Here is a 12,603-nt window from a genome sequence, read left to right as displayed (position 1 = left end):
AGGTGGAGGTGGAGTACTGGTTTGGGCTGGTATCATCAAAGATGAGCTTGTGGGGCCTTTTCGGGTTGAGGATGGAGTCAAGCTCAACTCCCAGTCCTACTGCCAGTTCCTGGAAGACACCTTCTTCAAGCAGTGGTACAGGAAGAAGTCTGCATCCTTCAAGAAAAACATGATTTTCATGCAGGACAATGCTCCATCACACGCGTCCAAGTACTCCACAGCGTGGCTGGCAAGAAAGGGTATAAAAGAAGGAAATCTAATGACATGGCCTCCTTGTTCACCTGATCTGAACCCCATTGAGAACCTGTGGTCCATCATCAAATGTGAGATTTACAAGGAGGGAAAACAGTACACCTCTCTGAACAGTGTCTGGGAGGCTGTGGTTGCTGCTGCACGCAATGTTGATGGTGAACAGATCAAAACACTGACAGAATCCATGGATGGCAGGCTTTTGAGTGTCCTTGCAAAGAAAGGTGGCTATATTGGTCACTGATTTGTTTTTGTTTTGTTTTTGAATGTCAGAAATGTATATTTGTGAATGTTGAGATGTTATATTGGTTTCACTGGTAATAATAAATAATTGAAATGGGTATATATATTTTTTTTGTTAAGTTGCCTAATAATTATGCACAGTAATAGTCACCTGCACACACAGATATCCCCCTAACATAGCTAAAACTAAATACAAACTAAAAACTACTTCCAAAAATATTCAGCTTTGATATTAATGAGTTTTTTGGGTTCATTGAGAACATGGTTGTTGTTCAATAATAAAATTAATCCTCAAAAATACAACTTGCCTAATAATTCTGCACTCCCTGTAGGGATCCCGGGCCCTGAAGAATGCCCCAGACCAGTAACAGCTCCACATGTGGGCAGAAACACGTTGGCCTCAGGATTAGAGCAACACAATGAGTCATTATACTCAAAAACCGTCCCTACTTTGCTTTTAATTTACCAGCAGACACCACTATTAAAAGGTGATCTGCTAGGTGATCTGCTAGGTGATCTGCTAGGCAATTTTATAAACACTCTAAAGGGTTAGTGTCTCATGTTTGCCACAAAATTTGGGCCTGATTTGTATGTAACATTTAAGTTTTACTGTTGCTCAGAGGGCCCTGAAGACCCATAGGCGCTGGTGCTACTGCACCTGCTGCACTATTGACAGCTACATCCCTGCGTCAGAGATGCTTCTTGTCTGAGGCTCATGTACTTGTGAAAGGCAGATGTGCATCACGTAGAGACCAGTCCCATAAATGACATCAAGACAGGTAAAAACAGCCCAGGACATGATATGGAAACCCTCAATAACAAACAGTGTGAACACCTGGGGAGTGGGCAGAGCTCTGAACCCCGACAGCCTGCACCTTACACCCGGGGAGTGGGCAGAGGGTGCTCTGAACCCCGACAGCCTGCAACTTACACCTGCGGAGCTGGCACACCTGCACCTAACACCTGGGGAGTGGGCAGAGCTCTGAACCCGGACAGCCTGCACCTTACACCCGGGGAGTGGGCAGAGGGTGCCCTGAACCCTGACAGCCTGCACCTTACACCTGGGGACTGGGCAGAGTGTGCCCTGAACGCTGACAGCCTGCCCCTTACACCTGGGGAGTGGGCAGAGGGTGCCCTGAACGCTGACAGCCTGCACCTTACACCTGGGGAGGGGACAGAGGGTGCCCTGAACCCTGACAGCCTGCACCTTACACCCGGAGAGTGGGCAGAGGGTGCCCTGAACGCTGACAGCCTGCACCTTACACCTGGGGAGTGGGCAGAGGGTGCTCTGAACCCCGACAGCCTGCACCTTACACCTGGGGAGTGGGCAGAGGGTGCCCTGAACCACGACAGCCTGCACCTAACACCTGGGGAGTGGGCAGAGGGTACTCTGAACGCTGACAGCCTGCACCTTACACTTTGGGAGTGGGCAGAGTGTGCCCTGAACCCTGACAGCCTGCATCTTACACCTAGGGAGTGGGCAGAGGGTGCCCTGAACCCTGACAGCCTGCACCTTACACCTGGGAAGTGGGCAGAGGGTGCCCTGAACGCTGACAGCCTGCACCTTACACCTGCGGAGTGGGCGGAGGGTGCCCTAAACGCTGACAGCCTGCACCTTACAGCCGGAGAGTGGGCAGAGGGTGCCCTGAACGCTGACAGCCTGCACCTTACACCTGGGGACTGGGCAGAGTGTGCCCTGAACCCTGACAGCCTGCACCTTACACCTGGGGAGTGGGCAGAGGGTGCCCTGAACGCTGACAGCCTGCACCTTACACCCGGAGAGTGGGCAGAGGGTGCCCTGAACGCTGACAGCCTGCACCTTACACCCGGGGAGTGGGCTGAGGGTGCTCTGAACCCCGATAGCCTGCACCTTACACCTGGGGAGGGGACAGAGGGTGCCGTGAACGCTGACAGCCTGCAACTTACACCTGCGGAGCTGGCACACCTGCACCTAACACCTGGGGAGTGGGCAGAGGGTGCTCTGAACGCTGACAGCCTGCACCTTACACCTGGGGAGTGGGCAGAGGGTACTCTGAACGCTGACAGCCTGCACCTTACACCTGGGGAGTGGGCAGAGTGTGCCCTGAACCCTGACAGCCTGCATCTTACACCTAGGGAGTGGGCAGAGGGTGCCCTGAACCCTGACAGCCTGCACCTAACACCTGGGGAGTGGGCAGAGGGTACTCTGAATGCTGACAGCCTGCACCTTACACCTGGGGAGTGGGCAGAGGGTGCTCTGAATGCTGACAGCCTGCACCTTACACCCGGGGAGTGGGCTGAGGGTGCTCTGAACCCCGACAGCCTGCAACTTACACCCGGGGAGTGGGCAGAGGGTACCCTGAACCCTGACAGCCTGCACCTAACACCTGGGGAGTGGGCAGAGGGTACTCTGAACCCGGACAGCCTGCACCTTAAACCCGGGGAGTGGGCAGAGGGTGCTCTGAACCCCGACAGCCTGCAACTTACACCTGGGGAGCTGGCACACCTGCACCTAACACCTGGGGAGTGGGCAGAGCTCTGAACCCGGACAGCCTGCACCTTACACCCGGGGAGTGGGCAGAGGGTGCCGTGAACGCTGACAGCCTGCACCTTACACCTGGGGAGTGGGCGGAGGGTGCTCTGAACCCCGACAGCCTGCAACTTACACCTGCGGAACGGGCACACCTGCACCTTACACCTGGGGAGTGGGCAGAGGGTGCCCTGAACGCGGACAGCCTGCACCTTACACCTGGGGAGTGGGCAGAGGGTGCCCTGAACGCGGACAGCCTGCACCTTACACCTGGGGAGTGGGCAGAGGGTGCCCTGAACCCCGACAGCCTGCACCTTACACCTGGGGAGTGGGCAGAGGGTGCTCTGAACCCCAACAGCCTGCACCTTACACCTGGGGAGGGGACAGAGGGTGCCGTGAACGCTGACAGCCTGCACCTTACACCTGGGGAGTGGGCAGAGGGTGCCCTGAACCCTGACAGCCTGCACCTTACACCTGGGGAGTGGGCAGAGGGTGCCGTGAACGCTGACAGCCTGCACCTTACACCTGGGGAGTGGGCGGAGGGTGCTCTGAACCCCGACAGCCTGCAACTTACACCTGCGGAACGGGCACACCTGCACCTTACACCTGGGGAGTGGGCAGAGGGTGCCCTGAACCCCGACAGCCTGCATCTTACACCTAGGGAGTGGGCAGAGGGTGCCCTGAACCCTGACAGCCTGCACCTAACACCTGGGGAGTGGGCAGAGGGTACTCTGAACGCTGACAGCCTGAACCTTACACCTGGGGAGTGGGCAGAGTGTGCCCTGAACCCTGACAGCCTGCATCTTACACCTAGGGAGTGGGCAGAGGGTGCCCTGAACCCTGACAGCCTGCACCTAACACCTGGGGAGTGGGCAGAGGGTACTCTGAACGCTGACAGCCTGAACCTTACACCTGGGGAGTGGGCAGAGTGTGCCCTGAACCCTGACAGCCTGCATCTTACACCTAGGGAGTGGGCAGAGGGTGCCCTGAACCCTGACAGCCTGCACCTTACACCTGGGGAGTGGGCAGAGGGTACTCTGAACGCTGACAGCCTGCACCTTCCACCTGGGGAGGGGACAGAGGGTGTCCTGAACGCTGACAGCCTGAACCTTACACCTGGGGAGTGGGCAGAGTTTGCCCTGAACCCTGACAGCCTGCATCTTACACCTAGGGAGTGGGCAGAGGGTGCCCTGAACCCTGACAGCCTACACCTTACACCTAGGGAGTGGGCAGAGGGTGCTCTGAACCCTGACAGCCTGCACCTTACACCTGGGAAGTAGGCAGAGGGTGCTCTGAACCATGACAGCCTGCACCTTACACCTGGGGAGTGGGCGGAGGGTGCTCTGAACCCCGACAGCCTGCAACTTACACCTGCGGAACGGGCACACCTGCACCTTACACCTGGGGAGGGGACAGAGGGTGCTCTGAACCCCGACAGCCTGCACCTTATACCTGGGGAGTGGGCAGAGTGTGCACTGAACCCTGACAGCCTGCATCTTACACCTAGGGAGTGGGCAGAGGGTGCCCTGAACCCTGACAGCCTACACCTTACACCTAGGGAGTGGGCAGAGGGTGCTCTGAACCCTGACAGCCTGCACCTTACACCTGGGGAGTAGGCAGAGGGTGCCCTGAACGCTGACAGCCTGCACCTTACACCCGGGGAGTGGGCAGAGGGTGCTCTGAATGCTGACAGCCTGCACCTTACACCTGGGGAGTGGGCGGAGGGTGCTCTGAACCCCGACAGCCTGCACCTTACACCTGGGGAGTGGGCAGAGGGTGCCCTGAACCCCGACAGCCTGCACCTTACACCTGGGGAGTGGGCAGAGGGTGCTCTGAACCCCAACAGCCTGCACCTTACACCTGGGGAGGGGACAGAGGGTGCCGTGAACGCTGACAGCCTGCACCTTACACCTGGGGAGTGGGCAGAGGGTGCTCTGAACCCTGACAGCCTGCACCTTACACCTGGGGAGTGGGCAGAGGGTGCTCTGAACCCTGACAGCCTGCACCTTACACCTGCGGAGCGGGCACACCTGCACCTAACACCTGGGGAGTGGGCAGAGGGTACTCTGAACGCTGACAGCCTGCACCTTACACTTTGGGAGTGGGCAGAGTGTGCCCTGAACCCTGACAGCCTGCATCTTACACCTAGGGAGTGGGCAGAGGGTGCCCTGAACCCTGACAGCCTGCACCTTACACCTGGGGAGTGGGCAGAGGGTGCCCTGAACGCTGACAGCCTGCACCTTACACCTGGGGACTGGGCAGAGTGTGCCGTGAACCCTGACAGCCTGCACCTTACACCTGGGGACTGGGCAGAGTGTGCCCTGAACCCTGACAGCCTGCACCTTACACCCGGGGAGTGGGCAGAGGGTGCCCTGAACGCTGACAGCCTGCACCTTACACCCGGGGAGTGGGCTGAGGGTGCTCTGAACCCCGACAGCCTGCACCTTACACCTGGGGAGGGGACAGAGGGTGCCGTGAACGCTGACAGCCTGCACCTTACACCCGGGGAGTGGGCTGAGGGTGCTCTGAACCCCGACAGCCTGCAACTTACACCTGCGGAGCTGGCACACCTGCACCTTACACCCGGGGAGTGGGCAGAGGGTGCTCTGAACCCCGACAGCCTGCACCTTACGCCCGGGGAGTGGGCAGAGGGTGCCCTGAACGCTGACAGCCTGCACCTTACACCTGGGGAGTGGGCAGAGCTCTGAACCCGGACAGCCTGCACCTTACACCCGGGGAGTGGGCAGAGCTCTGAACCCGGACAGCCTGCACCTTACACCCGGGGAGTGGGCAGAGGGTGCTCTGAACCCTGACAGCCTGCATCTTACACCTAGGGAGTGGGCAGAGGGTGCCCTGAACCCTGACAGCCTACACCTTACACCTGGGGGGTAGGCAGAGGGTGCTCTGAACGCTGACAGCCTGCACCTTACACCCGGGGAGTGGGCAGAGCTCTGAACCCGGACAGCCTGCACCTTACACCCGGGGAGTGGGCAGAGGGTGCTCTGAACCCTGACAGCCTGCATCTTACACCTAGGGAGTGGGCAGAGGGTGCCCTGAACCCTGACAGCCTACACCTTACACCAGGGGAGTGGGCAGAGGGTGCCCTGAACGCTGACAGCCTGCACCTTACACCCGGGGAGCGGGCAGAGGGTGCCCTGAACCCCGACAGCCTGCACCTTACACCTGGGGAGTGGGCGGAGGGTGCTCTGAACCCCGACAGCCTGCACCTTACACCTGGGGAGTGGGCAGAGGGTGCCCTGAACGTGGACAGCCTGCACCTTACACCTGGGGAGTGGGCAGAGGGTGCCCTGAACCCCGACAGCCTGCACCTTACACCTGGGGAGTGGGCGGAGGGTGCTCTGAACCCCGACAGCCTGCACCTTACACCTGGGGAGTGGGCAGAGGGTGCTCTGAACCCCGACAGCCTGCAACTTACACCTGCGGAGCTGGCACACCTGCACCTAACACCTGGGGAGTGGGCAGAGGGTACTCTGAACGCTGACAGCCTGCACCTTACACTTTGGGAGTGGGCAGAGTGTGCCCTGAACCCTGACAGCCTGCATCTTACACCTAGGGAGTGGGCAGAGGGTGCCCTGAACCCTGACAGCCTGCACCTTACACCTGGGGAGTGGACAGAGGGTGCCCTGAACCCTGACAGCCTGCACCTTACACCTGGGGACTGGGCAGAGTGTGCCCTGAACCCTGACAGCCTGCACCTTACACCTGGGGAGTGGGCAGAGGGTGCCCTGAACGCTGACAGCCTGCACCTTACACCCGGAGAGTGGGCAGAGGGTTCCCTGGACGCTGGCAGCCTGCACCTTACACCCGGGGAGTGGGCTGAGGGTGCTCTGAACCCCGATAGCCTGCACCTTACACCTGGGGAGGGGACAGAGGGTGCCCTGAACGCTGACAGCCTGCAACTTACACCTGCGGAGCTGGCACACCTGCACCTAACACCTGGGGAGTGGGCAGAGGGTACTCTGAACGCTGACAGCCTGCACCTTACACCTGGGGAGTGGGCAGAGTGTGCCCTGAACCCTGACAGCCTGCACCTTACACCTAGGGAGTGGGCAGAGGGTGCCCTGAACCCTGACAGCCTGCACCTAACACCTGGGGAGTGGGCAGAGGGTACTCTGAATGCTGACAGCCTGCACCTTACACCTGGGAGTGGGCGGAGGGTGCCCTGAACGCTGACAGCCTGCACCTTACACCCGGGGAGTGTGCAGAGGGTGCCCTGAACGCTGACAGCCTGCACCTTACACCCGGGGAGTGGGCAGAGGGTGCTCTGAACCCTGACAGCCTGCACCTTACACCTGGGGAGTGGGCAGAGGGTGCTCTGAACCCCGACAGCCTGCACCTTACACCTGGGGAGTGGGCAGAGGGTGCTCTGAACCCCGACAGCCTGCACCTTACACCTGAGGAGTAGGCAGAGCTCTGAACCCTGACAGCCTGCACCTTACAGCTGGGGAGTGGGCAGAGGGTGCCCTGAACGCTGACAGCCTGCACCTTACACCTGCGGAGTGGGCGGAGGGTGCCCTGAACGCTGACAGCCTGCACCTTACACCTGGGAAGCGGGCAGAGGGTGCCCTGAATGCTGACAGCCTGCACCTTACACCCGGGGAGTGGGCAGAGGGTGCCCTGAACCCCGACAGCCTGCACCTTACACCTGGGGAGTGGGCAGAGGGTGCCGTGAACGCTGACAGCCTGCACCTTACACCTGGGGAGTGGGCAGAGGGTGCTCTGAACCCCGACAGCCTGCAACTTACACCTGCGGAGCTGGCACACCTGCACCTAACACCTGGGGAGTGGGCAGAGGGTGCTCTGAACGCTGACAGCCTGCACCTTACACCTGGGGAGTGGGCAGAGGGTACTCTGAACGCTGACAGCCTGCACCTTACACCTGGGGAGTGGGCAGAGTGTGCCCTGAACCCTGACAGCCTGCATCTTACACCAAGGGAGTGGGCAGAGGGTGCCCTGAACCCTGACAGCCTGCACCTAACACCTGGGGAGTGGGCAGAGGGTACTCTGAATGCTGACAGCCTGCACCTTACACCTGGGGAGTGGGCAGAGGGTGCTCTGAATGCTGACAGCCTGCACCTTACACCCGGGGAGTGGGCTGAGGGTGCTCTGAACGCTGACAGCCTGCACCTTACACCTGCGGAGTGGGCTGAGGGTGCTCTGAACGCTGACAGCCTGCACCTTACACCTGCGGAGTGGGCTGAGGGTGCTCTGAATGCTGACAGCCTGCACCTTACACCTGGGGAGTGGGCAGAGCTCTGAACCCCGACAGCCTGCAACTTACACCCGGGGAGTGGGCAGAGGGTACCCTGAACCTTGACAGCCTGCACCTAACACCTGGGGAGTGGGCAGAGGGTACTCTGAATGCTGACAGCCTGCACCTTACACCTGGGGAGTGGGCAGAGGGTGCTCTGAATGCTGACAGCCTGCACCTTACACCCGGGGAGTGGGCTGAGGGTGCTCTGAACCCCGACAGCCTGCAACTTACACCCGGGGAGTGGGCAGAGGGTGCCGTGAACGCTGACAGCCTGCACCTTACACCTGGGGAGTGGGCGGAGGGTGCTCTGAACCCCGACAGCCTGCAACTTACACCTGCGGAACGGGCACACCTGCACCTTACACCTGGGGAGTGGGCAGAGGGTGCCCTGAACGCGGACAGCCTGCACCTTACACCTGGGGAGTGGGCAGAGGGTGCCCTGAACGCGGACAGCCTGCACCTTACACCTGGGGAGTGGGCAGAGGGTGCCCTGAACCCCGACAGCCTGCACCTTACACCTGGGGAGTGGGCAGAGGGTGCTCTGAATGCTTACAGCCTGCACCTTACACCTGGGGAGTGGGCAGAGGGTGCTCTGAACCCCAACAGCCTGCACCTTACACCTGGGGAGGGGACACAGGGTGCCGTGAACGCTGACAGCCTGCACCTTACACCTGGGGAGTGGGCAGAGGGTGCCCTGAACCCTGACAGCCTGCACCTTACACCTGGGGAGTGGGCATAGGGTGCCGTGAACGCTGACAGCCTGCACCTTACACCTGGGGAGTGGGCGGAGGGTGCTCTGAACCCCGACAGCCTGCAACTTACACCTGCGGAACGGGCACACCTGCACCTTACACCTGGGGAGTGGGCAGAGGGTGACGTGAACGCTGACAGCCTGCACCTTACACCTGGGGACTGGGCAGAGGGTGCCCTGAACCCCGACAGCCTGCACCTTACACCTGGGGAGTGGGCAGAGGGTGCTCTGAACCCCAACAGCCTGCACCTTACACCTGGGGAGGGGACAGAGGGTGCCGTGAACGCTGACAGCCTGCACCTTACACCTGGGGAGTGGGCAGAGGGTGCTCTGAACCCCGACAGCCTGCAACTTACACCTGCGGAGCTGGCACACCTGCACCTAACACCTGGGGAGTGGGCAGAGGGTACTCTGAACGCTGACAGCCTGCACCTTACACTTTGGGAGTGGGCAGAGTGTGCCCTGAACCCTGACAGCCTGCACCTTACACCTGGGGAGTGGGCAGAGGGTGCCCTGAACGCTGACAGCCTGCACCTTACACCTGCGGAGTGGGCGGAGGGTGCCCTGAACGCTGACAGCCTGCACCTTACACCTGGGGAGTGGGCAGAGGGTGCCCTGAACCCTGACAGCCTGCACCTTACACCTGGGGACTGGGCAGAGTGTGCCCTGAACCCTGACAGCCTGCACCTTACACCTGGGGAGTGGGCAGAGGGTGCCCTGAACCCTGACAGCCTGCACCTTACACCCGGAGAGTGGGCAGAGGGTGCCCTGAACGCTGACAGCCTGCACCTTACACCCGGGGAGTGGGCTGAGGGTGCTCTGAACCCTGATAGCCTGCACCTTACACCTGGGGAGGGGACAGAGGGTGCCGTGAACGCTGACAGCCTGCAACTTACACCTGCGGAGCTGGCACACCTGCACCTAACACCTGGGGAGTGGGCAGAGGGTACTCTGAACGCTGACAGCCTGCACCTTACACCTGGGGAGTGGGCAGAGTGTGCCCTGAACCCTGACAGCCTGCATCTTACACCTAGAGAGTGGGCAGAGGGTGCCCTGAACCCTGACAGCCGGCACCTAACACCTGGGGAGTGGGCAGAGGGTACTCTGAACGCTGACAGCCTGCACCTTACACCTGGGGAGTGGGCAGAGTGTGCCCTGAACCCTGACAGCCTGCATCTTACACCTAGGGAGTGGGCAGAGGGTGCCCTGAACCCTGACAGCCTGCACATTACACCCGGGGAGTGGGCAGAGGGTGCTCTGAATGCTGACAGCCTGCACCTTACACCTGGGGAGTGGGCGGAGGGTGCTCTGAACCCCGACAGCCTGCACCTTACACCTGGGGAGTGGGCGGAGGGTGCTCTGAACCCCGACAGCCTGCAACTTACACCCGGGGAGTGGGCGGAGGGTACTCTGAACGCTGACAGCCTGCACCTTACACTTTGGGAGTGGGCAGAGTGTGCCCTGAACGCTGACAGCCTGCACCTTACACCTGGGGAGTGGGCAGAGGGTGCCCTGAACGCTGACAGCCTGCACCTTACACCCGGGGAGTGGGCAGAGGGTGCCCTGAATGCTGACAGCCTGCACCTTACACCTGGGGAGTGGGCAGAGGGTGCCCTGAACCCCGACAGCCTGCACCTTACACCTGGGGAGTGGGCAGAGGGTGCTCTGAACCCCAACAGCCTGCACCTTACACCTGGGGAGGGGACAGAGGGTGCCGTGAACGCTGACAGCCTGCACCTTACACCTGGGGAGTGGGCAGAGGGTGCCCTGAACGCTGACAGCCTGCACCTTACACCCGGGGAGTGGGCGGAGGGTGCTCTGAACCCTGACAGCCTGCACCTTACACCTGAGGAGTAGGCAGAGGGTGCTCTGAACCCTGACAGCCTGCACCTTACAACTGCGGAGTGGGCAGAGGGTACCCTGAACGCTGACAGCCTGCACCTTACACCCGGAGAGTGGGCGGAGGGTGCTCTGAACCCTGACAGCCTGCACCTTACACCTGAGGAGTAGGCAGAGGGTGCTCTGAACCCTGACAGCCTGCACCTTACAACTGCGGAGTGGGCAGAGGGTACCCTGAACGCTGACAGCCTGCACCTTACACCTGGGAGTGGGCGGAGGGTGCCCTGAACGCTGACAGCCTGCACCTTACACCCGGGGAGTGGGCGGAGGGTGCCCTGAACGCTGACAGCCTGCACCTTACACCCGGGGAGTGGGCGGAGGGTGCTCTGAACCCTGACAGCCTGCACCTTACACCTGAGGAGTAGGCAGAGGGTGCTCTGAACCCTGACAGCCTGCACCTTACAACTGCAGAGTGGGCAGAGGGTACCCTGAACCCTGACAGCCTGCACCTTACACCTGGGGAGGGGGCAGAGGGTGCCCTGAATGCCGACAGCCTGCACCTTACACCTGCAGAGTAGGCAGAGGGTGCCCTGAACCCTGACAGCCTGCACCTTACACCTGGGAGTGGGCACTGAACCCTGACAGCCTGCACCTTACAGCTGGGAAGCGGGCAGAGGGTGCCCTGAACGCTGACAGCCTGCACCTTACACCTGGGAAGCGGGCAGAGGGTGCCCTGAATGCTGACAGCCTGCACCTTACACCTGGGGAATGGGCAGAGGGTGCTCTGAACCCCGACAGCCTGCACCTTACACCTGGGGAGTGGGCAGAGTGCGCCCTGAACCCTGACAGCCTGCACCTTACTGGCCCTGCAGGCCCCAAGTTCACTCCCCTACCTGTACCAGGGGCTCCTGGTGGCAGGTGCCCTGATGCCACCCTGCCCATACCTGTACCAGGGGCTCCTGGTGGCGGATGCCCTGATGCCACCTTGCCTATACCTGTACCAGGGGCTCCTGGTGGCAGATGCCCTGATGCCACCTTCTCCATACCTGTACCATGGGTCCTGGTGGCAGATGCCCTGATGCCACCTTCTCCATACCTGTACCATGGCTCCTGGTGGCATATGCCCTGATGCCACCTTCTCCATACCTGTACCATGGCTCCTGGTGGCAGATGCCCTGATGTGACATTGCCCATACCTGTACCAGGGGCTCATGGTGGCAGATGCCCTCATTTCTTGAGGTCTAAAGGACTTGTGATATCAGAGGCGATGGAAGCAGGAGCCCTGGCATCTCCTATCCCATCCCTGAGCCTGGCATGGAGGCCTCAGTACCCCTGACACTGGTTACTGATATCAGAGGCATCAGTGACTATGGGGAGTTGGTGGTGGGGGTGTCAGAGTTACAAGTGGTAAGTTTGGCCCCCTGAGGATCACCTTAGAAATGAGTTATTACCGGGGAAACTCATACATCTGGTCCCAATCCTCCTGGTTACTCATCTTTTCTCCCTGGTATTTCACCCAGAGGCTGTACCCATGTCCTCAAATGTCACCAGCCCTGGAGGGTGTGGCTGCACGGCAGACATCCAGGTATCTCTCCAGTGAGCAGGTCTCCGAGACCTGTTCTGTCAGACACCTGAGGGGGGGTGGACAACACACTGAGACAAAGAGCCAGGGTGTCAGACGCCACCGCTTTCTCCGTATGTCAGACTCGTCGGAAAGGGACAGACCTCAGGCCTTTG

General features: G+C 60.6%; 1 protein-coding gene across 2 annotated transcripts in view; it reads right to left on the bottom strand.

The window, feature by feature from the left end:
- Nucleotides 1–12,603, bottom strand: part of RIMBP2 (RIMS binding protein 2) — a 1,257,287-nt gene that overhangs the window by 622,890 nt on the left and 621,794 nt on the right. The window lies entirely within an intron of this gene.

This window comes from Pleurodeles waltl, chromosome 11, assembly GCF_031143425.1.
Source record: "Pleurodeles waltl isolate 20211129_DDA chromosome 11, aPleWal1.hap1.20221129, whole genome shotgun sequence".
NCBI lineage: Eukaryota > Metazoa > Chordata > Amphibia > Caudata > Salamandridae > Pleurodeles > Pleurodeles waltl.
Note: the sequence above shows the minus strand (reverse complement) of the source record. Positions and strands in the feature narration are given on the sequence as shown.